General features: G+C 46.0%; 1 protein-coding gene across 5 annotated transcripts in view; it reads left to right on the top strand.

The window, feature by feature from the left end:
* The window catches only part of Gab1 (GRB2 associated binding protein 1), a 111,852-nt gene that overhangs the window by 26,450 nt on the left and 60,775 nt on the right, over nucleotides 1–24,627 (top strand). The window lies entirely within an intron of this gene.

The raw sequence follows: 24,627 nt of genomic DNA, 5'->3' as shown, positions 1-24,627 counted from the left end.
CTGCACGGACTGCTTCTACTCTTAAGTCCCTTCCCCAAACCCTTTCTCTCTCTCATGCTTTAAAAAAAAAAAAAAAAGTTTTCTTACAAGTTGCTTTTTCTCGGAATCCTGATGCTTGCTTTCAGAGGAAATTTTTTTCATGTGCCAAAGTTTTGTTTTTCATGTGACTTCTTGTAGCAATTTGGGTAAAATGTGTTGGTAATAAGCCAAAAGGAAAAATGTAATAAGACAATTATACACAATCTAGCTAGGGTGACTAGGAGACTAACACGCTACCCACAGTGACTTAAGATGAGGATAGCTCAGTTGTAGCTAAAGGTAACATCTGCTCTTCAACTTGGAGCTGCCCGAGCTGCTGCAAAGCTTCTTGTTGTAGTTGCTGTTGTAGCTTTTTTCCCTTCAGGCTGCCTCTGGCCTCCACCCCTTACTGACCCAGTTCGATGGCGCAGCACCATGGCTTTCAACAAGTTTCAGCTCTGAGACTGGGCACGTAGCTCTATGGCAGACTAGAGCGTGTGAGCCCCAGATCAAAACCCAGCCGTACCAAAACCAAAGGAAAAAAGACGGCTTTGGATGGGGGATGGTTTTGGTATAATAAACTGTCAACCACACAAGAATGCTCTTTTAGAAACTATTTTTATTTTATGTGTATGTGTGTCTCCTTGTGAATGTATGTATGGCACATGTGTGCAGGGGCCTGCAGAGGCCAGAAGAGAGGGATCAAACCTCCCCAGAACTCAAGTTGCAGGTTAGGTATGGATGCTGGGAACTGAAACTCAGTCGGCCTGTGAGAGCAGCAAGTGCTGAGCCATCTCTTAGCCACAGATGCTTTTGGAAGAGAGAACACCTGCATCTTGCATCTCTCCACCTGATTGGAAAAAACAATTTTTTTTTTTTAAGTTTTTGCTACTGGGTTTTGTTTTTGTAGCCGAGGCTAGCAATGAAGTCTGGCCTCCATCAGCCTGACCCATGTCATAGCTTCTCACCATAAAAACACTACGGCAATAGCTTCATCCCTTCATTCATGTGGAGAAACCATTCAGAGATGCCAACAACTTCTTGCTCAGCAAGTTATGGACTCTGACTAAGATGAGTCATTGCACGTGATGTGTTTGCTCTGAAAACTTAACAGCGGCTTTGACCAAAACAGTAAGCTGTTGCCTGCTGTGGTGTATCAGTTAAGAGTTGCACTTGTAAGCAACATAAATCTCTGCTTTCGTCAGAAAGGGTTCTTTCCTCTTTCTTTCTCCCTTCCTTCCTTCCTCTATCCCCGCTCACCCTCACCCCTGCCTCCCGCCCCGCCCCTGACAAAGAGTTTTATGTAGTTCTCACTGATGGCTTCTTACTTTAAGTAACTTTTAAATGTACATTTATTTATTGCACAGTGTGTCTGTTGTAGGCACGCCACAGTATGTGTGTGGAGGTAAGCAAGCAGGCAACTTTTGGGATCTCAATTCTCTCCTGTTTTTGCCTTGTGACCTGGGGATTGAACTCAGGTCATCAGGCATGGTGGCAGTCACCTTTACTCAACAAGCTGTCTCTGGGGCCCCATTCTTGCTCCTTGAAATGATTCAAAAGCCGGAGTGGATTTGCTGGGTAGAACCAGTATACACATTTTGTCCATTTTAGGTTGGCGTGGTGGTGGTTCTAAGCCTGTGGGTTTTGACCCCTTTGGCAAACCTCTGTCTCCAAAAAATTATTTATATTACAATATTCATTACAGTAGCAAAATTACTGTTATGAGGTAGCAACAAAAATACTTTTCGGGGGGGCGGGGGGCACACGTCACCACAACATGAGGAACTGTATTAAAGGGTCGCAGCACTACAGAGGCTGAGAACCACTGGGTCAGAGAGTCCAGGAGAAAATGAATATCTGGGGTTTTCAGTTGTGTAGTGTTAATGATTTTCTGACATATGAGGGGGAGTTCAGACAGTGGCTAACCGAGAAGCATCAACCCTATCATGTGTGGCATGTTGGTGACAGGTATCAGATAACACCAAGGAATCACGTCTCTACTATGTGTGGTATGTGGCTGCAAGTAGGAAAAAAAAAAAGAAAAAAAGGATGAGATACAGTCTTATGATACTTTAACTATGAAGTAATAACTGGAGCCAGTGAGATTGTCCAGGAAGTAAAGGGGCTTGCTGTGAAGCCAGGGACCTGAGTTCGATCCCCGGAACTCACGTGGCAGAAGGAGAACTGTTTCCTGCAAGTTGTCCTCTGATCTTTGCCCACCTCACATGTCACCCCACACACCAAAACAATTAATTAATTTGAAAAGCATAAGACTGTTTTATAGTTACAATAATAGTAACTATAAATAGTTAATATTTATAGTTACAACTATATTATACATAATATATATTATAATATATAATATCTAACTATATTATAAAAATAACTATAACTGTTAATAGTAACAAGAGGAACAGTAAAACCAATAGTTTTCAATGTTCTAATAGCAGCCACAAACACAAAAGTGGACACTTGGTTTAATGAATAGCTCTTGTGTGGCGGACAGCTGTGTGGTCTTCAGTGGCAGCTGTCCTGTGCTCCTCAGCCCCTCCGCTTCCTCTGGGTGGAATGCGTGTCCTCACCCGCTTATGTGACCCTTGAACGCCAGTGGGCACCAAGCTGTATAGCACCCAGACTGTACCCTGCTGGAGCTCAGAAGGTTCCACGAGCAATGTGCCTGAACTTTAACACCAGCTGAGCTTCAGCTTCCTTACTTCCTCAATCACTCTATCACTCTGCAGCCCTTCTGAGACCTGTAGCCTTGGGGTAGTGCAGAACCAGGGCGGCCCAGTGACTCCCCGCTGGGAAGCCCTCCACAGAGGCCAGATTGTTTTTCATTGTTGTTTTTGTTTGGCCTTTTCTGGAGTCTTTAAAAAAAAAAAAAAAAAAAACCATCACTCTCTTCTTTACACAGAAGGGAACTGATACTCAGAATAGGTCCCCAAGCCACACAGCTGGAATGTGGTGACAGATTCAAAGACACATGTGTCTGCTTGAAAAACTTGCTCTGGCCTTTGGACAGGTTTTCTCCTCACAGAAATATTTTAGAGGAGTACAGAGATCTCCCTGGCGTAGAGACAGTTTCCATTGTGTCAGCCCTTAATCCATGATGAGTCGAAAAGACCCAGCCAATCCCCAGAAAGTGGCAGGGGGCCACCACTGCAGATACTGGAGTGACAGGCTGAAAAGAGTGTTCCTGTGCTTTGAGTCTAGAGGAGCTTTCACAAGAGGAATTCCATATTTACCACAGGAGAGGAAAGGACCCAACAGAAACGCAGGCTCAGAGGCACCACAAAGATGGAGGGACCATCAAAATGCCGGGCAGTGGTGGCACATGCGAGTTTGAGGCCAGCTTGGTCAACAAAGTGAGTTCACGATGGTCATTACTACACAGAGAAACCCTGTCTGGAAAACAAAAACCAAAAACCAAAAAACCAAACCAAAACAAAAAAAAACCCCAAAAACCATTGTTTCTAACTTAGCAGGAGGAGAGCCATGACAGAGCAGGCTTCTAAAAGGCAAGTGGACCGCCAGGTGCTCAGGAGAAGGTGGGGTGAACTGGCCAAGCAGGAAATTTTACTGATGTTGTGTAATTTCCAGTCGTATTCTTGCCGGCCTTCCCTGTCTAAATCAGCCAAGAGGATCAGTGATTAAAAAAAAAAAGAAAGAAAGAAAGAAAGAAAGAAAGAAAAGAAAAGAAAAAGGCCTACCCTATCTGGTAGACAGGTGCAGTTTTGTGCCTCTAGTTTTTTTTTTTTTTTTTTTAGTTGTTTTCCAGTATGACCACTTTTCTTCCCCTTTGGCCCTGGGGGCTGACTCTCTGACTGCTCTAGCTGATGACCTAGGGTGTTTTCCCGTACTGCATGCTGGCTGGCGCCACATCTGTGGCTGTAGGGCGCCTCCCTTAAGAGTATCTGCTCTCTTCAACTTTGAGGCTAGCCTGCCACCTCCCTTCCAGCTAGCAAGGTAGCAGCTTCCATCCTGGTCTAATCTGCTTGCTTTTCTTCCCTGATGCTACCTTGCAGGGTCCTTGCAATTCACTTCACAAAGGACCGATGATTTAAATGTAGCTCCTGGGCTGGAGCCATGAATGCCTCAGGGGGTTAAGAGCACTGGCTGCTCCTTCCAGAGGACCAGGTTTGGTTCCCCAGCCCCCACATGGAAGCTCACAACCATCTGTAACTTCAGCCCTTTTCTGCCTTCCAGGGCCACCAGCCAAGTGCACACGACACACATACAGACATGCAGGTGAGACAACCAAACATAGAAAACTAAAAAAAGTAATTAATTTTTAAAAATGTGGACAAGTGTGGTAATGCGTGCTTGTCATCCTAGCACTCAGGAGGCAGAAGCAGGTGGATCGCTGTGAGTCCCAGGCCAGCCTGGTTTACAAAGCAAGTCCAGGATAGCCAGGGCTACCCAGAGAAACCCTGTATCGAAAAAAATAAAATAAAATAAATAAAAAACAATGTATCTAGAGTAGTCTAACCATCCTTCTATGGAGAACTGTATGGTATTTGGGCATGCAATAAAAATACCTGTACTCATGGCTCCCTATACTTCTTGGATTTGTGTAATCATAGGTAGAAAATACTTGGAAAACTTTCATCTATACTATAAATGCACAAGTTCTGGTACTTCATAAAATATTTACATTTTTTAGTGCCTAGAAGGAGCGTAGAGATGATTTAGACAGTTTGGGAGGATGTGGGTGGGGTTTACACACACACACACACACACACACTCACCGGAAGATACTAAGGTGTGGTCATAGTGCAGGAAAGAATAAGTATATCCTTGAAAACCACGGGAGCAGCTGCATCTTTGATGGAGCATCCTTGGTGCCTACTGTAAGGTGAAGTGTTCACAGTGGCGCTTTCTCAGCTGGGCTAGGTAGGTGTGGCGCCTTCTTCCCGGTTTTAGATGCAGCCTCAGCTTGTTCCATCCCTATTTCTCTCTAGGGTCATTGCTCTGGGGTCACGGGGAACTCTTCTTCAAATCAAGCGGCAGCTTCCACATTGGCTTGTCCTCTGCCCAACCCCACATCTGTGCCAATCGTTACTTCCCTATGTCATGAAGGTCTGTCAAAAGAGACGGGAAGAGACTCGGGCATAAAACCTCTCCCCACATCTCCTCTTGATGATCTGTTTCTGTTCCCCATCCCCCTTCACCCCATCACTGGGGTGAACAGAGATGGAGAAGAGGAAAGGGGAAGCGATAACTGACTTTTCTGATTCCCCGTTCTCTCTGACTTTTCTGATTCCCCGTTCTCTCTCCCCGTCACTCACCCACCCACTCTGGTCTCACCCCTCTTGTTTCTTAACCCTTCAGATTTTTCCCCCTTCCTTGTTAGAAACTGTGTCTGGCTGGGGTGTGACAAAAATGTGGTTTGTTGAGGCTAAGGGTGTAGTTTGGTATGGACCCTCTGTAGATCATGCGAGGCCCTGGGTTCCTTCCCCAACACCACCAGTAAATGCGCAAGTAAGTAATCTGCCTTGGTGAGTGAGCAAGGAGCAGATTTGGAGCAGTGAGCCATTTCTGTCTGTCCTGGCCCACATGTTCCCCAGACTCTAACCTGAAGGACTCTTCCCTGGAGAGCGCGGAACATTGTTCCCACCAAGCTGGGCATTCAGTAGTTTCTGCGTGGAACATCTGCATGTGTGTGTATGGTGGTTAGTGTCTCTCGGCTGCTGGTGACATGGTGGCAAACTGTGGCGGACATTGTTTCTGTGGGAATGTATATTCTGGGTTTGGTGAATTCATTGCGTCTGAGCTGTGTGGATGAGAACAGTGGGCACCCCCTCGTGAGCCAGCTGTCCAGCGTTTTAGCCACTTCTCATATAGATGAGCAACGGCCATTTCTTTGACCTCTTATCCTCTGAGAATATAAACGGTGACGTTGAATGAATTTCCTTCATCCACCAAACATGGGTCGTTATCTCAAGTGTGTTTGTAGTCTGCCTAGCACATGCTGGATGGTGGTGTGTGAAGGGCTCACATGTGAACAAAGCAGGCTGTATATGCCCTGTAGAGGGCATAGCAGTTTTCACTTAATTAATTGAGTTGAACTCATCATAGCACAGAAGGTCATTTCCAGATGTGACTTGGTGATTCTGTGACTTTTGAACTGCTTTATCCATTTGCCTGTTTTCCTTGACTTAGGTGGTTCTGTTACAAAATTTTTTTTTATATGACAGAGGACAAAAGTGTAGGGACATTCTCAAGTGGCGAATAGCAGTGTCACCCTTTTCAGACCTAAAACTGTTCCTTCTGCCAATATGTAAAACCTAGAAGCAAGCAGTATTTTTATGTTATTTTGTAATATAACCAATTATTAACTTCAAAGTTGTTTGGCTCTCTTAATTTATTGTATTATATTTTATTTATTTTGTGTGTGTATGTGTGTGTGCATGTATGTATGTGCGTGCATGCACGACTGGGTGTGGTGTGTGTATGCATGTGTGCGTGCACATGTGCACGTGAGTGCGCGTGTATGTGTGTATTTTTGTATGTATGTATGTAGACATGCATGTGTATGTATGTTTGCATGTGTGTATGTATGCATGCATATGTGTGTGCTCATGCGCATGTGTATACATCCATGTGAGTGTGTGTGTGTGTGTGTGTGTGTATACACCCATATGAATGTGTGTAGGTCAGAGGACAGTTTTTGAGAGTCATTTCTCTCCATCCACCACATGTGTCCTTGTAGTCAAACAGAGGCTGTGAGTCTCAGGTGCTTTTACATGCTGAGGCATCCACTGACCCATACAGTTGGTTTTTAATTCTAACTTTTTTTTTTTAATCATAAAAAGAATAAAGGCACATCAAGAAAATGACATAATACTAGAATGATAAAGATCCAGATACTTTCCTTTTAAAAATCTGTGTGATGCCAGGCGTGATGGCTCATGTCTTTAATCCCAGCACTCAGGAGGCAGAGGCAGGCGGATCTCTGAGTTCAAAGCCAGCCTGGTCTACATAGTGAGTTCCAGGAAAGCCAGGACTACACAGAGAAACTCTGTCTCAAAACCCGAAAATTAGGGGTTGGAGAGATGGCTTAGCAGTTAAAAGAACTATCTGCTCTTCCAGTGGTCCTGTGTTCAATTCCCAGCACCCACATGGTGGCTCACAACCATCTACCATGTGAGCTGATGCCCTCTTCTGGCCTCCAAAATGTATATGCAGGCAGAGCACTGTATACCTAATAAACAAATAAATCTTTTAAAAAAGAAAGAAAAAAAAACAAACAAAAATATAATAATAAAATAAAGTTAAAAGAAAGAAAAAAAAGTCTATATAGTATTCCACAAGGATAATCTGTGCATGCTAGGAATATTTATTTTGTCTGTTTTTCCGTTTTCTTGTATCTGTGTACAGACTCCAGACAACTGTGTCACTCTTCCGTGTCCACCATCATGTGCGCACACTCACTCGTGCACCATGTCACTCTTCCATGTTGATACAGGAACTTAAAAGACACTAAATTCATTTTTTTTTCTGTTTTTTTTTTTTTTTTTAGGGCAATCTATGTTAAACCCTTAAAGGTTTCCCGTCTTTGCATTCTTCACTCTGCACCCTGTACTCTCCGCACTTGTAGTAGTTTTTGAGTGCAAGGGGGGAGAACTGGCTTTTATGTCAGCTAGCATTTTCTGGTTATATCCACAGGTTTGCCCCCCTAGGGGAAAGAAATAAGATGATTTGCTCTAGTTTTGAAGAAAACAAGAAAAAGGAGTGGGGGCCAGGGCTCTTCCTGTCAGCATGGCAAAGCATTTCTTGTGTTTTAGTACTAAATTGCTTTCTGTGGTCAGATGTGTGAGAAGACGAACCCGTGCGCAGGACCACAGCCCAGTTTGGAAAGAAGGGAGAAAGCTGACTCTCTTGGGGTTCTCTTAGCTTTTGTTTTCCCCGTAGCTGATGGCAAGTTTCTCGGACTCTGCCATTCTTGGAGAAGATGTTGGTTGTGGTTGTTTAAAGCTTGGGCAGCGAGGTAACTATAGAAAGGGCCACTGTGTGGGAGCTCTTTTAAGCCAAACCTTAAGATTCCCCCCCCCCCACCCAGCCTCAGCCTCTGGGAGCCAGCCCCCCTCCCTAGCCTCAGCCTCCAGGAGCCAGCCCCCTCCCTAGCCTCAGCCTCTGGGAGCCAGCCCCTCCTCCCTAGCCTCAGCCTCCAGGAGCCAGCCCCCTCCCTAGCCTCAGCCTCTGGGAGCCAGCCCCCCTCCCTAGCCTCAGCCTCTGGGAGCCAGCCCCTCCTCCCTAGCCTCAGCCTCTGGGAGCCAGCCCCTCCTCCCTAGCCTCAGCCTCTGGGAGCCAGCCCCTCCTCCCTAGCCTCAGCCTCCAGGAGCCAGCCCCCTCCCTAGCCTCAGCCTTCAGGAGCCAGCCCCCTCCCTAGCCTCAGCCTCTGGGAGCCAGCCCCCTCCCTAGCCTCAGCCTCCCAGGAGCCAGCCCCCTCCCTAGCCTCAGCCTTCAGGAGCCAGCCCCCTCCCTAGCCTCAGCCTCCGGGAGCCAGCCCCCTCCCTAGCCTCAGCCTCCAGGAGCCAGCCCCCTCCCTAGCCTCAGCCTTCAGGAGCCAGCCCACCTCCCTAGCCTCAGCCTCTGGGAGCCAGCCCCCCTCCCTAGCCTCAGCCTCTGGGAGCCAGCCCCTCCTCCCTAGCCTCAGCCTCTGGGAGCCAGCCCCTCCTCCCTAGCCTCAGCCTCCAGGAGCCAGCCCCCTCCCTAGCCTCAGCCTTCAGGAGCCAGCCCCCTCCCTAGCCTCAGCCTCTGGGAGCCAGCCCCTCCTCCCTAGCCTCAGCCTCCAGGAGCCTCCTTTCCTCATCCTCCACCATTACGCCTCCAGGCCTATCTCGTCTACTGAGAACCTTGTTACTTCGGCCTTCTTGGTCAGAGAACAGGATAGGACTTGAGGCAGCGTAGGCTGGAGCAAGAGTGGAAAACTGTCTAGCCCAGGTAGATGACTTCTCGAATGGGGCAGCCCTGCCTTCCGCACCGACATCACAGATGCTGAAGCTACCCTGTCCAGTATCCTAAAACCGTGTTTCCTCAGCGTCCAGCTTAGTACGCTCAAAGGGGGCGAGCTTGTGCTCCAGGGGGCATTCCTGAGTAATCTCTGTAAGAGTTTTCTCTGTACTGACTTCTGCTTTTCCTAACCTGTTTGTGCTTGGTGTAGGGGAGGGTGGCATGTGCTGCAGTGTGCAGTCCGTGCACTCCTGTGGAGCTCAGAGACTGTCTTGGGGGAGACAGTTCTTCCTTCCCTCCCACAGAATCCGAGGATCCAGTTCAGGTTATGAGCCCTGTCACCAAGCACCGTCACCCCTGACCCGTCACACCTGGCCATTTTGTTTCTCTCTCCTTTTTGGGACTGCACAGGACAAGGCTACCACCTTGCATTTGTCTTCTCGATCCGTACAGCGTCTGTGTTATTTCTTTCCTGGCCTCACGCAGACTTAACAGCTAGCATGGGCAAGCTTGGTTCTTAGTGCCCAGTGTCAAACCGAGGCATCTTCGAGGGTGAAGACTGCCATGGAGCCAACAGATAGGAAGCATGGCTCTCTGTCGGCGCTAACGGCGGAGACAAAGCAGTTAACCCTGGTCACAAGAAAAAACTGTGGTGTAAATTAGGTTTCAATTCATTCTGACTCAACCAGGTGATATGATACTGTTGGCAAGAAGCTGGGCCTCGGCTGTGTCATCATCCTGCCATGCATGTGAAGAGGTCCTGCTCGCTTGCTTCCCGCCAAGTAAAACTGCTGGACGTTTTAGAGAGACAGCAACCAAGTACCATGTGTTTAGGAGGTCTTTCCATTGAAGCCTTTAAGTTGCTGAAGAAGCCGTCATGTCTCTGGCTCCTGCAGGGTGCTGTGGGCCTCCTCGCCTTTTCGTTCTGATCAAGTTCCTCACACGGCATGGTTTTGGTCCCATAAAAGACTGCTCTGGTTGAGTGTCAACGCACTGTCAGGCCAGTTCCCTGGCATTTTCTGTCTCCACATTTATGCACGTGTGCAGTATAGTAACCTGTATTTCTCTGTCTTAGAGTGAGTTCATGTTTTATTCTCTGCCAAGATCCTGGGGACAGAGGTGCTCTGGGAAATGCAGAGCGGGGCCTCTAGCTTTGGAAGGGACCGGAAACCATACAGCCTATTGTCCTGCAGGGCACTTTTCCCTACCCCGACTCTGAATTTTTTTTTAAATTTTTTAATTAATTTATTCACATTACATCTCAATGGTTTTCCCATCCCTTGTGTCCTCCCATTCCTCCTCCCTCCCATTTTCCCCTTATTCCCCTCCCCTATGACTGTGACTGAGGTGGACCTCCTCCCCCTGTATATGCTCATAGGGTATCAAATCTCTTCTTGGTAGCCTATATCTGCATACTAGCCCAAGGGGCATGTCCCATGAAAGTCTTCACTAACCAGGAAACTGGGACAGAGGGGAGGACATCCTTTTGGGACTTTAGATGAGAGAAGCATGGGAGAATGGTAAAGTTGAAGGAGCCAGAGGATCCTAGAAACCTACATGAATTTTTTTTAATGTGTGTGCGTGTGTGTGTGTGTGTGTGTGTGTGTGTGTGTGTGTGTGTGTTAAAACCAGGTTGCCGCTGTCTGATTATTGGGTTCACATATATTTTACATAATGTGTGGGAATCCTGGCAGATGTGTAGAGGTCAGAGGACAATTTATGGGAGCTGATTCTCTCCTTCCACCATGTGGGGCCCAAGGATCCAACTCTGGATATCAAGTTTGTTGGTAAAACACCCATGCCTGCTGAGCTGTCTCACCAGCCATAAGAAAGTACAAGCTTATATAGACTTATTAATATCCCAGGAAAACTAGTGTCTAGACCTGTTATTCTTTAATGCAAGATACATAATAAGCATTTCCTGAGTTTAAATGAACTGAGCAAACTCACCGCAAACTGGGTTCTGGCATAGCCCTGTGGAACTGTACACTCCCCCCACCCCAAAGAAACCCAGCTTAGTTTTTCTCTCTTGAAAATTGAGATGAGGCTTAGCGTAGAAGCATGAGCTGTGCGTGACTCCTACCTAGGCTTGTTATGTTTTATAAGGGCATTTTGTGTCTTACTAGGTTTTTTCACATGAAGGTAAGAACACCAAATTAAATATTAGCTGCTGTGGTTATTTTAAGACTCCTTTCAATAACTGAAGGGATTTGGTTTCTCACACTTTGTACTTTCTGATTACAAACAGCTCTTAAATGGGTTTATGTTGTTTTTTTCTTCGGAACTTTGAGAGGCCCAGCAGCCGGGGACGAGACGCTTTGGGACTGACATGAAGCAATTCGGAGTTCCTCTTGCGTGTCGGCTCTTTCTGCTTTGATCTTGATCGTTCTTACTCTGTCTTTCCAAAGATCTGCTTGGACGGCCTTTCTCTAGTGAGATCACAGGAGAACATGGCAAGACGCTGTGCCATGGAATGCGCATCCAACCTACGTTTGAGGTAGAGTAAAATTCAGCCAACTTAGATTGAGTTGGATGGTTCTTTCTTCTGTTTGGTTTCATGTGGACCATAGACAGTTCCACCTAGACATAACAAAACTGTTTCTGAGAAGATGTGGATAAATGTCTTTATATATCAGGGAAGGCTTCGGGACAGTGGCTAGTTGACTTTTTTCTGCTCTTCTCATTGCTTTATAGACTCACAGTCACAACCAGGCTCTGGGTCCTCTTTTTCATAACCTCTTTTAAATATTAAACTGGTTATAATCTCTCTGGAAAAACTTTTGGCTATGTATGTTGGTGCTTTATTTGCTCAAAATTAATAACTACAAAGCCTGCCTCCTTGCATTTTGTGTTTGAAATCTCTTAGCAGGGAGACATTTTTTTTTTTCTTCTCAGAACAAATCTTTTGGCAGACATCAAGAAGTTAATTATTCCTACAAGAAATGCCACTTGGAACTTTTTGGAACATTGCAGTATCTATGCTGATCTAACTTTTAAAAAAAAAATGGATTCTGGGTTGGATAACTGCAGAGTCCTGGCAGACATGACCATGTCAGATGTCTTGGCTCAGCCTCAGGACCGAGGGACTTTCCCACTTCTTTTTGTAATCTCCCATCTTAGTATGTGGGAGTTTTTGTGAAGGTTCTTGTGTTTCAGTGAAACACTCAGCTCTCCATGCTGTGCCTGCTGTGAACACTGGGTCTGTGTGTGTCTGCACATGCTCAGAGGACGTGAAAAGAGACAGTGGAGAAAGGCTTCGCTTTGCAACGGTGGTCATTGTTAAGGCCTGGTCGTGTGATCAAGTGATCCTTAACTCCGTCGTCGGTTGCTGAGAAGGTGAAATGGAGCTCTCCATGGACACAGTCCATCATGTGGGGTGGTGAAGTTTACAGTCAGGCCCTCGGTTTATTTTTGTTTGTTTTCTTGTTTTGGTTTTTCGAAACAAGGTTTCCCTGTCTAGCCCTGGCTGTCCTAGACTCACTTTGTAGACCAGGCTGGCCTTAAACTCATAGCGATCCACCTGCCTCTGCCTCCCAAGTGCTGGGATTAAAGGCGTGCACCACCACGCTCGGCCCTGACTCTTGGTTTGTAATGCATCCTCTCCTAATACATGTTGTTGTTCAGGCCAGCGATATGTGCGTCCAAACAGGGTTCAGTGGTAACTTGCCACAGAACTTTGCACCCAGGAGTCAAAATGGAAAACACAGTTAAAAACAAATGAAGTCTGTTTCTTGGAAAAGGTGGCTTTTAGGGATGAACAGCCTCAGCCTCCGAGTGTGTCTTTCTCTATCACCTCCTGTTTCGGGTTCAGGCCTCACATTCCCAGCCCTGGCCTCTCTCTGACCTGGTGCCTTTGGCCTCAGAGAGCCTCACACCACCAGACCCCGGTGCCCAGGGGTCCATCAGAAGAGGGGTTACAGACAGTTGCGAGCCACCATGTGGGTTCTGGGAACAGAATCTGGGTCTTCTGCAAGAACAGCGTTCCTAATCACTCCAGCCCGCAAACCCTTATTTGAAAAGAAGTCATTCAAATATTGATGTTTGTGTCAAGGCTTTAAAATTCAAGAAGCAGACAGAATGGCAGTGCTTAGTGACTAGAAAGTACAGTTTTTTTTTTTCATTGTGGAGTGACTCCACTTGCCAACCCTGAGTCAGTTCAGAGGACATCAGGGTCTTGTCACACCTTCTGTCCACTGTAAGATCAGCACTGACTTTACACAACTAAAGAATTGAGATCCTCGGCTAAGTATGAAGCCAGAGGTGGTCTAACTCTCCCCTGCTCTTGTGACCACAGGGACAGTTAGCAGTGTTTACTAAACAGGACACTTAATAAGAAGTAACATTGTCAAGTAGAACCCAGCTCCTTTTTCTTCACAGTTTACATTACAGTGTCATGCTAATGTTAGAGGGCTTGTGTTCAGGACCCTGTGTGGACGTAGACAGCATTCTAGTGGATCTAGCGTTTCTTTTACTGACTCCAGTTAAGGCTTAGAAAACATCAGTTAACTCCTGGGCTTCAATTCTCAGCTCCCCATCCATCCTGAGCCCCATGTGTCCATATATCATGTATACTCTATCTATCTGTCTGTCTGTCTGTCTGTCTGTCTGTCTGTCTATCTATCTGTCTGTGTATCTATCTATCTATCTCTCTATCTATCTATCTATCATCAATCTATCTACCTAACACCTAACTGTCTTGAACCTGCTCCCCCTCTTAATCCCCTCTGCCTCTGTTCTCACCCCTCACTCTTACTATCAGTCCCTGGCCTTCCTTCTCTACCCTATAAGAAGATTAAATCTTGAATTCCTCTTACCTGTGAGTCACAGGCTCGCTGTGCTCTTGTAATTACAGTCATCAGGCTTTTGATGCCTACTCTTTTTAGTTCAAGATAGTCTTAGCCAAGCTGTTAAATGCAGATAAATTTATATGCTGTCATGTTAGGCAATTTAACCATCCAAAGAGATGTAGACAGAGAGGCAGAACTGTAGAGTGGCCCATTCTGCTAGTTTAAGGCAAACCTACCTAGCAAGCTCACGTAAAATTTGGGTGATTATATATTATACCTTAAGAGATCTGTGTAAAATAGACTATCACTGCTTCTTAGAATTTAAGGAATAAGAAACTTAGATTATTATAAAAGAACTGCTGCTTTTACAAAGGAGTTTAACTTCAGAATTCATTATAGCAGCAAGTGTCTCCATTACCTTTAAAATGTCTAAATGAATTGCTTCTGAGCATTTTGGCAAAGGTCAAGTGTGAAACGTACCATTATTTTAGATGTTTGGCGTGCCATATGACAGACACGTGTAGTCCTGAGCAGCACTACTCGGTGTGAAGGAGTTTCGAGGCATGCAGGGCTTGAGGGTTTATTTGTGTTGTAGTGGAGTTAGCTGGCATCTGCTTCCCTTCTCCCGTGTCCCTGCCCACAGCTGAAGAAGTGTCCATTAAAATATGGGAGACTGACCTCAGCTGCTGACTGAGGGAACCACCCCTTTGAAGAGTTAACCTTTCTGTAGGGGTAGGAACATGGCTTTAGACAAGATGGTTTTAGACGAGAGACCTGACTCCCCAGAGTCTTAATTTTGACCCGTTGCCTGAGCATCAGCATCAGAGGTCCTCCTGTGTCCTGTGATGGGCATCAGCACGTTGCATTTCTTCTGTTTTTATTGTTTGTGTTGTGTGGATACGCATGCACCTTAGGAAGCCAGAGGGGTGTGCTGTATCCCCAGGAGCAGCGGGAGTTCCAGGGAGTTTTGCTTGGGTCCTGGAGAGTGAATGTGAACACGTTGTCTACTGGGAGAGCAGAAAGCAGTCTTAACTGCGGAGCTCTCTCTCTCCAGCCCTGGCCTCCAGCATCTGTTGTTTCTAAAGGGGCTGTGCTAGTTTGGCTTTTGTAACCGGGGTTATTTGGGAAGAGGGAACCTCAGCTGAGAAAATGCCTCCCTTAAGATTGTCTTGAAGGCAGGCCTGTGGGGCGTTTTCTTGATTGACGATTAATGTGGAAGCGTCCAGGCCACTGTGGGAGGCGCCATCCCTGAGCAGGTAGGGATGGGTTATGTAAGTGAGCGAGCCGAGCTAGCCATGGAGATCCAGCCAATAAGCAGAGTGCCTCCCTCTCCGTGCCCGACTCCCTTCACGATGGGTTGCGGTTAGATGTGTAAGCCAAATGCATGCTTTCCTGCCCCAGATTGCTTTGGATCATGGTCTTTATGACAGCGATAGAAAGCCAACTCACACAGGATCTGACATAAAGTGGGCACTCAGCTTCCTGCCCTTCTTCTGTGTGGGCAGACACTACCATCTGGCCTGCAATGTTTCCAGCCCCACAAGGGTTGGGCTGTGATTGTCAGGAGCACCCACTCTGTGAGAGCTGGGTACAGTGGGCTCTTCTGTTAGCCCCTGGAGCCAGACAACCTCCATTCCTGCTTGTGAGGACTAAATTCCCGTTAGTACCTCACTTTCCTCATCTGTAAACTGAGGTCAAACCCGATCGGGCTTTTGGGCAGTCCAGCAGCCTCTAAGCTGTGTAGAGCGCACAGAGCACGCCTGTAGTGCTGTACAGTGAAGATCTTTGTCTTATAGCTTGGTGTGGACCAGCCTTGAAAGTCGCATGGGCCAACAGTAGGCTTTTAAGCAGCTAATAGCTCATTGGAGCAAACCCTTGCTTCCGAACACTTGGGCCTTGGCGGCCTCTTTAACAAGAGGTAGCTGTCTTCTTAGGAGCTGCCCGGCCTTTCATCTCTTACCTACTCCGTGCATCCACTCTGGCTGCCTTTGTTATTAATGTGGAGCGGTTGAAGTCATTGACTTGGGTGAAGGCCAGGCAGCATTAGTGAAGTCATATATTACTTTGCTGGGCTGGTCATGAGCAGGATGGTGGAAGTCAGGGGGCCAGGGCAGCTGCCTCTCTAGGAAGCCCACATGAAAGGTGTGTTTGTTCTCTTCATCATGTTTGAGTGAATAGGTCTGAATCCTTCCCCGGGTCGGTCGCTGTCTGTATAGCTTCCCTACCCGCCCCCGCCGCTGCCCCCGGTTCCCACCCCCACCCCTACCCCCACACGCCCGGCTACCTTTTTCTTCTCTGTTTAGGCGGACTACTGCTGTGTTTGTTATGCATCTTTCTTTGTCTTTTGGTATTTCATTGCAGAAAAGTCCTGTCAGTTTAATGCAGGTAGTATTGTTCGGTGAGACTGGCAGTTTCTGTGGGGACTTCGTAACACACTACGTCAGGTGGGGATTATTAGGTCTGCGTTATTGGTGTTGGCTTTTGTTTTTTTTCCTCTGTTGATGAGATAATGCTATGGAGAGAGTGCTCATTGAAAGAGCCAGTAAGAGCCTTCCTCTGAGGAGTATGATTGGAGCGCACACTTGTTTTCCTACTCTGCTATGGTATTTGGGGCTTTGGGAAAAGGCAGCCGAGTTAAATTAGCCGTTTTCCTGAACTTTCTACCTGCTCTTTGCTGGACTACTCCTTGTTTGGCTCTGGAGAGGTTCCAGGCTTTGATGAGCACAGACGCTCGGGGGACCGAGGCAGTTTTGATGATCTGTTGGCGTCCTGAAAGGAGATATTGTTTGCCTGCCGGGGAAGATAGTCTGGGAAAGAGCACTTGAGGATCATGTGACCCTCAGAGTGGGGCAGGAAGGACCAGGGTGCTCGCCTGAGCGGTTGGTTGAGCTTTTAAGAAATTGTTTTTAGTTATTAATGTCTGAAAATAACTATGTGGCCTCAGATTCTTTTGTTCAGGTGGGAATGGGAGAGATAACATTAACCAGACTTTAACTTTCTTTTATGTTCCTAAATGATTTGAGGGAGGGGTTCCCCTGTGAAAGAAAAACCGATTTGTACTTGACATGCGCTGCTAGATTGTGATACACGTGCACTTCATCAGTACTTCAGCAGGGTTTTCTTTCTTCATTTCTTTTTGCTTTTTGTTTTTTGTTTTTTCAATTCAAAAACAGTAATTGCTAATCATAGTTCCTGGGAAAATTCTGCTCCCATAATGACCACAGATACACAAAAGCTACACACACTGCCTCTGTTTTTGCTGTGAATTTCATAAAAGGTGGATGCAACACTGGTGTGCTCCAGTGGGTCTACACCCTCCCTTCAGAGACTCTGTATTTTGACGTGTTGTGGCACCTGCTTGTTTTTCCTGAGACTACCACTTGAGCCCTCACTTTATGTTTAGATTGTGAACTTTGCAGCTCCAATGACTCCAAGAGACGAGCTTGTACTAGCTAGCCGCCATCTCCATCCTTGATCTTAACACAGTGGAAGGAGAACTCTATTCTTTTAGTGCTGTGGCGTTTTAAATACCTTGTTCTCGTAGAAAAAAATCTGTGTGTGTGTGTACATATATATATATATGTATGTAGGTATGTATATATATAGATATATATATATATATATATATATATATATTATATATATATATATATATATATATATATATATATATATATATATATATATATATATATATATATATATATATATATATCTATATATATATATATATATATATATATATATATATATATATATATATATATATTATATTATAAAACGGACCAGACGTGGTGGTACATGTCTTTAATCCCAGCACTTGGAAGGCTGAAGCAGGGAGAGTGTAGAGTTCAGGTAAGTTTAAGTACACAGTGAGACTTTATCTTCAAAAACTGTGTGTGTGTGTGTGTGTGTGTGTGTGTGTGTGTGTGTGTGTTAGTGAGAGAGACAGAGAGGCGGCAGGGTGGGGGGAGGACTGGGCGTGTAACTAGATAAACCCTGAGTTAAACTCCATACGTACGAAGTAAATACTAAGCCATATTATTATGACAATGTGTTATAGAAAAACTCAAATTCTTCAGTTATAAAGAGGGAAAAAACCATTATTGAACCAGTTATAGACACCTTGCTGTTAAAATGTACAGGCAGTTACTTTCATGTTAATTTTATATGCATATACCCTTTTTCCTGGCTTTTTGAGGCAGGACCCCAGGCAGACTTGAATGTTGACTTCTCCTGTCTCCATCACTGTGTGCACTAGCAGCCCTGGTCATTTTCTTTGTAAAAATAACTTTGAAACTGTTTGGAAATCTGGGTTTCTAAAATATAATATGTGAGCATATTTCCCACATTCAAGACTATTCTTGGCAAATACTATTTAAATAGCTGCATAGTTTTGTATCTGGTATTTTTTTTTTTTCTTGTAAAGAGTTAGAGAAAAATATGCACTAAAATTAAAAAGCACAGTTTGAAGATGTCTCCCTTCTCTTTTCTTTTTAAACACACTATTTTGTTTGTGCATCTGCTCGTGCGTTGGTGCATCAGAGGCTGATGTGGGTACTTCCTCAGTTGCCGTCCACCTCAGCTTTGTGAGAGAATCTTTCATTGAACCTGAAAGTCACAGGTTTCATCACTGGCTGGCCAGGAACCCCCACCCCCCTCACCCCCATCTCCACCCCACCCCCGTTCTGTCCCTACCTCTGTCCGCTGTGTGGTTACAGGTATAACCTGGGTGCTGGGAATCGAACTTGGATCTTCTTACTTGTATGGCAACCATTTTACTGACTGTACCATCTCCCCAGTACCCCTGCGCCTTTTAAACAAAAATGTCAAGGCATTGCCTCATGTAACACAGGCTGCCCCTGAGCTGCTGTTCGTCCTATCTGCGTCTCCCTAATGATTGCTGTGTGGGTATTTTGTCACTTTGACACAAGCTATAGTCGTTTTGGAAGAGGCAACCTCAGTTGAGTAAAAGTCCTCACTACGTTGGCCAGTTGGTTTGGTTTGGTTTGGTTTGGTTTGGTTTTTTCCCCCTGATAATTGATGTAGGAGGATCTAGCGCACTTTGAATGGTGCCACCCCTGGGCTGGTGGTCCTGTGTACTATAAAGAAAAGGCAGGCTGGCGGATCTGGACCCAGGGGGGCCTGCACAATACTGTACCGACCAAGAACAATGCATGCAGTCAACCTAGACCCCCCTGTTCAGATCTAGCCAGTGGACAGCGCATTTTCCACATTTATGTGGAGAGCAGGGACTGACTCTGACATGAACTCCAGTGCCCCCTTTTTGACCACTTCCCTTTGGTGGGGAGGCCTGGTGGCACTCAGAGGAAGGGGAAGCAGGCTACCAAGATGAGACCTGATAGGCTGTGGTCATATGGTGGGGAGGAGGGCCCCTTCTGTCACAGAACTAGGGGAGGGGAATAAGATGAAAGTGGGAGAGGGAGCTGAGTTCCCGTCCAGACTTCCTTGGACGTGAACTATGATGTGGACGTGGAAGTGAAGTAACCCTTTCCTCCCCAAGTTGCTCTGGGGCGTGGTGTTTCATTACAGCAGTAGTCACCCTAACTAGGACACTGGGATTCATTACTCACTTGGAAAAATCACACTCACCTGCTTATTCTTTCCTGATTTTAAAAATAATTAGTTTCAAAGTTTAATTGAGAACATGCAGATTTAATGTTTACACACAGAAGACTTACTCTTTACAAAATTTCTGTAACAAAATGAGCAATATATATATATATATATATATCAGAATTTCTTTATACAGTAACAATTAATTAGAATAATTAATTTTATTTGGTTATTATTCATAGCTATTAAATCAGTAGAATTTTTAAACAATCAACTTTTATCCCCATAGAAACCAACAAAACAAAACAAAAAGCCTCTGAAAGCAATCTTCCCTTTAAATTTGAAGTAAGGTTAGCTGGTTTTGCACCCGGCTTTTGAGGTTATCTACTTGTGAGGTATTCTCGGGGTGTACTTGACTGTCCTTGATCCTCCTGGGCTGTGTTGGACAAGAAAGGCCAGGAATGGCAGTCAAGGAGAAGGAGCCAGATGGTCCCCGTTAAGGGAGCCAAACCTTCAGCCAAGATGCATGCCACACCACACAGACAGGGCAGGAAAATCCCTTCAGTTCTGCAGTGGATTTTGTTCTGCTTAGCAGGTTCCGCTCAACCTGGTGCACTGGTGCAGCAAGCGTCTAAACTGTTAATGTCCACTGGGCATGCAAGGGAGAGGTAATTGCACCAGCCAGTATGTTGGGGAGTGCGGGAGAAGCGGGGGTATGTGGGAGTCGGGTGGGGGAGCAGTCCTTGGGGCTGTCTGATAAAATCCACTGTCCAGCATTCTCCTAGTCTTTTAAAGGAATCTGGGTAAGTTTTGTGTTACTGGTTTAGTTGGCTCTTAAAGGAGAGTCATAATCAAACCAGCCCCTCCTGCCAGTGCATCTTAGTGATGCTGCTGTTCAGTTTGAAAATTGAAACCCAGAGTCACAAAGTATCACATTGCAATCGAGTAAATATTACTCAGGTTTGTTTTTCACCCAGCGGAGTTGATTTGGGCAAAAGAATGTGGTTAGGAACTCTATGTCCCCAAGACATCTGGGCAAGTACTGAGTTTCTTTTCTGAAAGTGACAACAGTGATAGTTTTAAAGGTAAGAGGGAGGTTGCGTATAAGAGCCAGGCACTGACTTAGCCTTTGCAGGTATCAGATGCTTCCATGTTAGAAGATTGTGGCGAGTCACCATATGCCTCTGTGTGGGTTTGTGGTTGGATCGTTGGGTTTTTGTTGAATAAAGTTGGTTTTCCTTTCTGAATCAGTTACAATCTTGTTCCCTAAACTAAGCTTGGAAATGTAATCTCTTTTTTGTGTTTTGTTTTGTTTTGTTTCGAGACAGGGTTACTCTTTGTAGCCCTGGCTGTCCTGGACTCACTTTGTAGACCAGGCTGGCCTTGAACTCACAGAGATCCCGCCTGCCTCTGCCTCCTGAGTGCTGGGATTAAAGGTATGGGGCACCACTGTGTGGCTGGAAATGCAAATCTTCATTAAAAGATCCCCAAAGTCAATTGAACTAAACAACAACAAAAACCCTCCCTCTGTCTTCCCTCCTTCTGTGGCCCTCCCTCCCCCTCTCTCCCCTTCTTCCTCCAACCCAGGTGATTCCACCAGCTTGTTTCTCTGTTTCCTGAAAGCTGCTCCTACCTTCCCAGTCAAACATAGTTTCTCACAGTTTCATTTCAGCTCAAGAAACAGGGGATGATCTAGATTTGCGTGGACCGTTTTCACTCACATCCATTTATCCAGAACAGTCATTTGACCATTTTTATGTTTAATATATAAGATATAAGGCAATAAGATAATAAGGTACAGGCAGCAGATATTAGATATAGGGAAGTTTATTAAATGAGCATGGGGGAAAAGGAAAGGGGGGAGGGGTACCCCAGAGAGAGAGGGGGAGGGAGAGATAAAGGGAGGAGGGGATAAGAGGAAGAAGAAAAGTAAGAGACAGGGGCAAGGCAGAACTGTTCGTTTATATAGCCCTGGGCAGGGCCACACCCCCACTGCAGGTAGGCGATGACATCACAGATAGGCAGACTGAAGCAGAACCCCAGCAACCATGGCTAGCTGCAAAGGAGGCTGTGACACACACACTTTACCACACATGTTCTGTTACCACAGAACAGTGATAAGGAATCAGTGAGAGCTAATGGTGTCGAACCAGCCTGTCACCTGCACTTGTAAATAAAGTTATGTTGGGGCACAACCGTGCCCGTTGGCCTGCGGATGGTCTGTGTGTCCTTTCATAGCACAGCGGACAAGCTGGGGAGTTCCCTGAGACCATGTAGACTTCAAATCATAACATATTTTTACTCTCTTGCTGACATCTGCTAAGGAAAAAAAAAAATGGAGAAATGAAATTGTAGGAGAAGCCACTAGTTTGTGGCACGTTGGCAACATGGTAAACTGTGAGTCATTGCCTTGAAAAGGCACCCCGGGGACCTTGGGCTGTGGAAGACTGGCAGCTGCCAGAGAGGAGAGCTGATGTGCAAGTAATGGTGGAAGAAGTGTCCAGGGTTAGATTTTTGGAGCAAAGGCAGGAAGAAGGTGAAGAAAGATGGTGCAAAAAGGTTGCTTTTGGGGCTAGAGAGATGAGTACTTTTTCCAGAGCAGTGAGTTTACTTCCCAGCACCCGCACCAGGCAGCTCACAGCTGCCGTAACTCATCTTCTGAGGATCCAATGCCTTTCTCTAGCCACTGTGAGTACGTACACACACACACACACACACACACACACACACACACACAATCACAATCATACGATCTTTTTAAAGTTGCTCCTCATGGCAACTACTTTCAAGGTGACATGCCATATTTCAGAGCGGACCCCTATCCCCTCCGCACCTCACAGATAGCTGTATGGTTTTCGCTTGCTTTTTTTCATGATTGAGGCAGAAGAGGGTGGTGCTGGCATGTGAATGGATCCGGAAGAGGATATAGAAGGTATACCTTCCCTCTGCAGCTGGGTTCCTTCACTTCCCCCAACGTAAGGCTGGGCCAGAGAGAGCCATAAGGAGGAACATAAAGGCAGAGTTCCCTGTGAGTGAGGAAATGCTGTCCAGGCCACTTGGGAGGACAGCAGGCTGCCAGGGACCTTACCCACAGCTGGTGTCACGGTCCCTTCATCTCTCCATCTCTCCACAGCCACTAATCAAGGGTAAGGGGAGCTTCTCTTTTGATGGAAATGACAGACCCTGTGGAGGAGCCAGTCTACCTTCCTCCTTAGTCCTTGTAACCAAGCGTATTAGGAGGAGACTAATATAAATAATGAAATGCTTGTTCATGCTAGCAAAGAACTCCAACTATTCACTCATCACTTATTAATTAGAACCTGGTGAGCTTGGCGACAGCACTGGAAAAGCAGGGGGGGGTCCCCACGAAATAATCAGGAAAGATAGTTCTTTCCTGTGGTGGTGCTTCCAGGCCCCTGTTGACAGAGGGGTGCCTCTCACTAAAGGGAGGAAAGCGAAGGGATCTTGGTCCTTGTGCTGTAGTGAGGAAGGAAAGAAAATTAGTGGAGAAGGGGTTTTTGTTTGTTTGTTTGTTTGTTTGTTTTTGTTTTTTCTCAAACTTAAGTTAGGATAACCACTGTGACGGACGTATGAAGGTTTCTGGTTTGTCTTCTCAGTCCATCTGCCGATGTGCATCCAGCAAGTGTGGAACAGTCAGGAGTCAGTAAGTGCTCAGTGTTTGTCAAGTGAATAAATTAGGTGGATTTAGGCGCTTAATTATCGGAGCTTTCTGTAAGATGAAAGGATTTCAAAAAGAAGAATGATTTTTTTTTTTTTTTTTTAAAGAGGAAAGGGCAAAAGGCACCTTCCAGGCGCCCCTCCTTCACCCTGTCATCCTTCAGATGTTCATGTCCCTCTGACATCCCTCTACCCTTTAGAAGTTTGGGAGAGCTAAGGCACACAGTTGGCCGGAGAGCCCCTGTGCCGTGTAACAGCGCCTCGCCACCCTCTTGTTCTAGACACGGATGGCAGAAGGAGTTCATTTTTAATAATCTAGTGTTTTACAGCACTGAACTGTGATGCAGAGCTTGGCCTTCCATGAGCCATAGAATGAATTGAGGGAGTGATTGATTGATTGGTTGATTTTTTTTCCAGACCTGGTTTCTCTGCATTAGTCCTGGCTGTCCTGGAACGCTCTTGGTAGCCCAGGCTGGCCTCAAGCTCACACAGATCCACCTGCCTCTGCCTCCCAAGTGCTGAGATTACAGGATACCACCATAGAACTTATAAACAGTAAAACATTTCCTCCAGAAGCTGTTTCTAGTTGGGCTACTTCTTTCAAGGTTTTTAGTGTTACGTAAATCTGGACCTTAATAGTAAATTCTGGGAGCTGGTGAAATGGCTTAGCAGATAAAAGTGCTTGCCACCACATGCACTGTAGAACACGCCCCCCCCCATAATGTAATAAAAAATAAAGAGTATGCTAAGTGTATTTGTGAAGAAATCAAATATAAACCTCTTGGTTCTGAACTACTGCTTCTAGCCCAGATATGTGAGAGTCCACAGAGGGAAAATCTGAGAGAAACTCTGTGTGGTAGGGAGCTTTCCCTGGGGACATACATTTGTAGAAGTTAGCTGTTTGCGTTTGGTGCCACGCAGACCTGCACTTGATCACTGTACCAGCCTGCACTACCCTCTGTCTTTGAAAACAACAACAACAACTCATGAGACATCCAGCCTGCCATGTCTATTTCTTTATTTCAAAGCAGGGAATAATAGCAGGATTTGTGCTGGAAATGCGTGACTGAGCTCGTCCGTGGGTAACACCTGGAACCTATGATGTGTAGTAAGTGCTGCCACAAACCATGACACCTGCTGCCCCAGCTGCTAGACAGAGACCTCAGCATCCGTGAACCAAAGGGGCTAACACTGCCCCAGCTGCTGCCCTGGCGGGGAGGACATTGTTGTAGTGCAAGGCAGCTTGCCCTTTGCAGAACTTAGTTCCGAGGAGTCCCGTTCTTTCTACCTGTTGCTCTACCTCCCAGCCTCCATCTCCATGGTAGGACCTAGAATGCTCTATGCCTCTGTCCCAGCTGGGGAGCAGAGAGGGAGGACTGGGAAGTCAGACTGCCCACTGACAGAAGGCCTGGACCTAGAAAAGGTACATCTTGCCAAGCTGTGTCTTTTAGAGAGGCTCAGGTCACCTCTCCACAACTGACTGCCAGAGGCTGGGAAGTGGTATTTCTAGCTGGGTTTCTACGTGATCACTTACTGCGTATTCACAGTGCAGGCAATATTTATTAAAACACCATTTCAATATGGATCTAAATGTCGGGGCGAGGAATCACAG

Source organism: Acomys russatus, chromosome 26, assembly GCF_903995435.1.
Source record: "Acomys russatus chromosome 26, mAcoRus1.1, whole genome shotgun sequence".
Lineage (NCBI taxonomy): Eukaryota > Metazoa > Chordata > Mammalia > Rodentia > Muridae > Acomys > Acomys russatus.
Note: the sequence above shows the minus strand (reverse complement) of the source record. Positions and strands in the feature narration are given on the sequence as shown.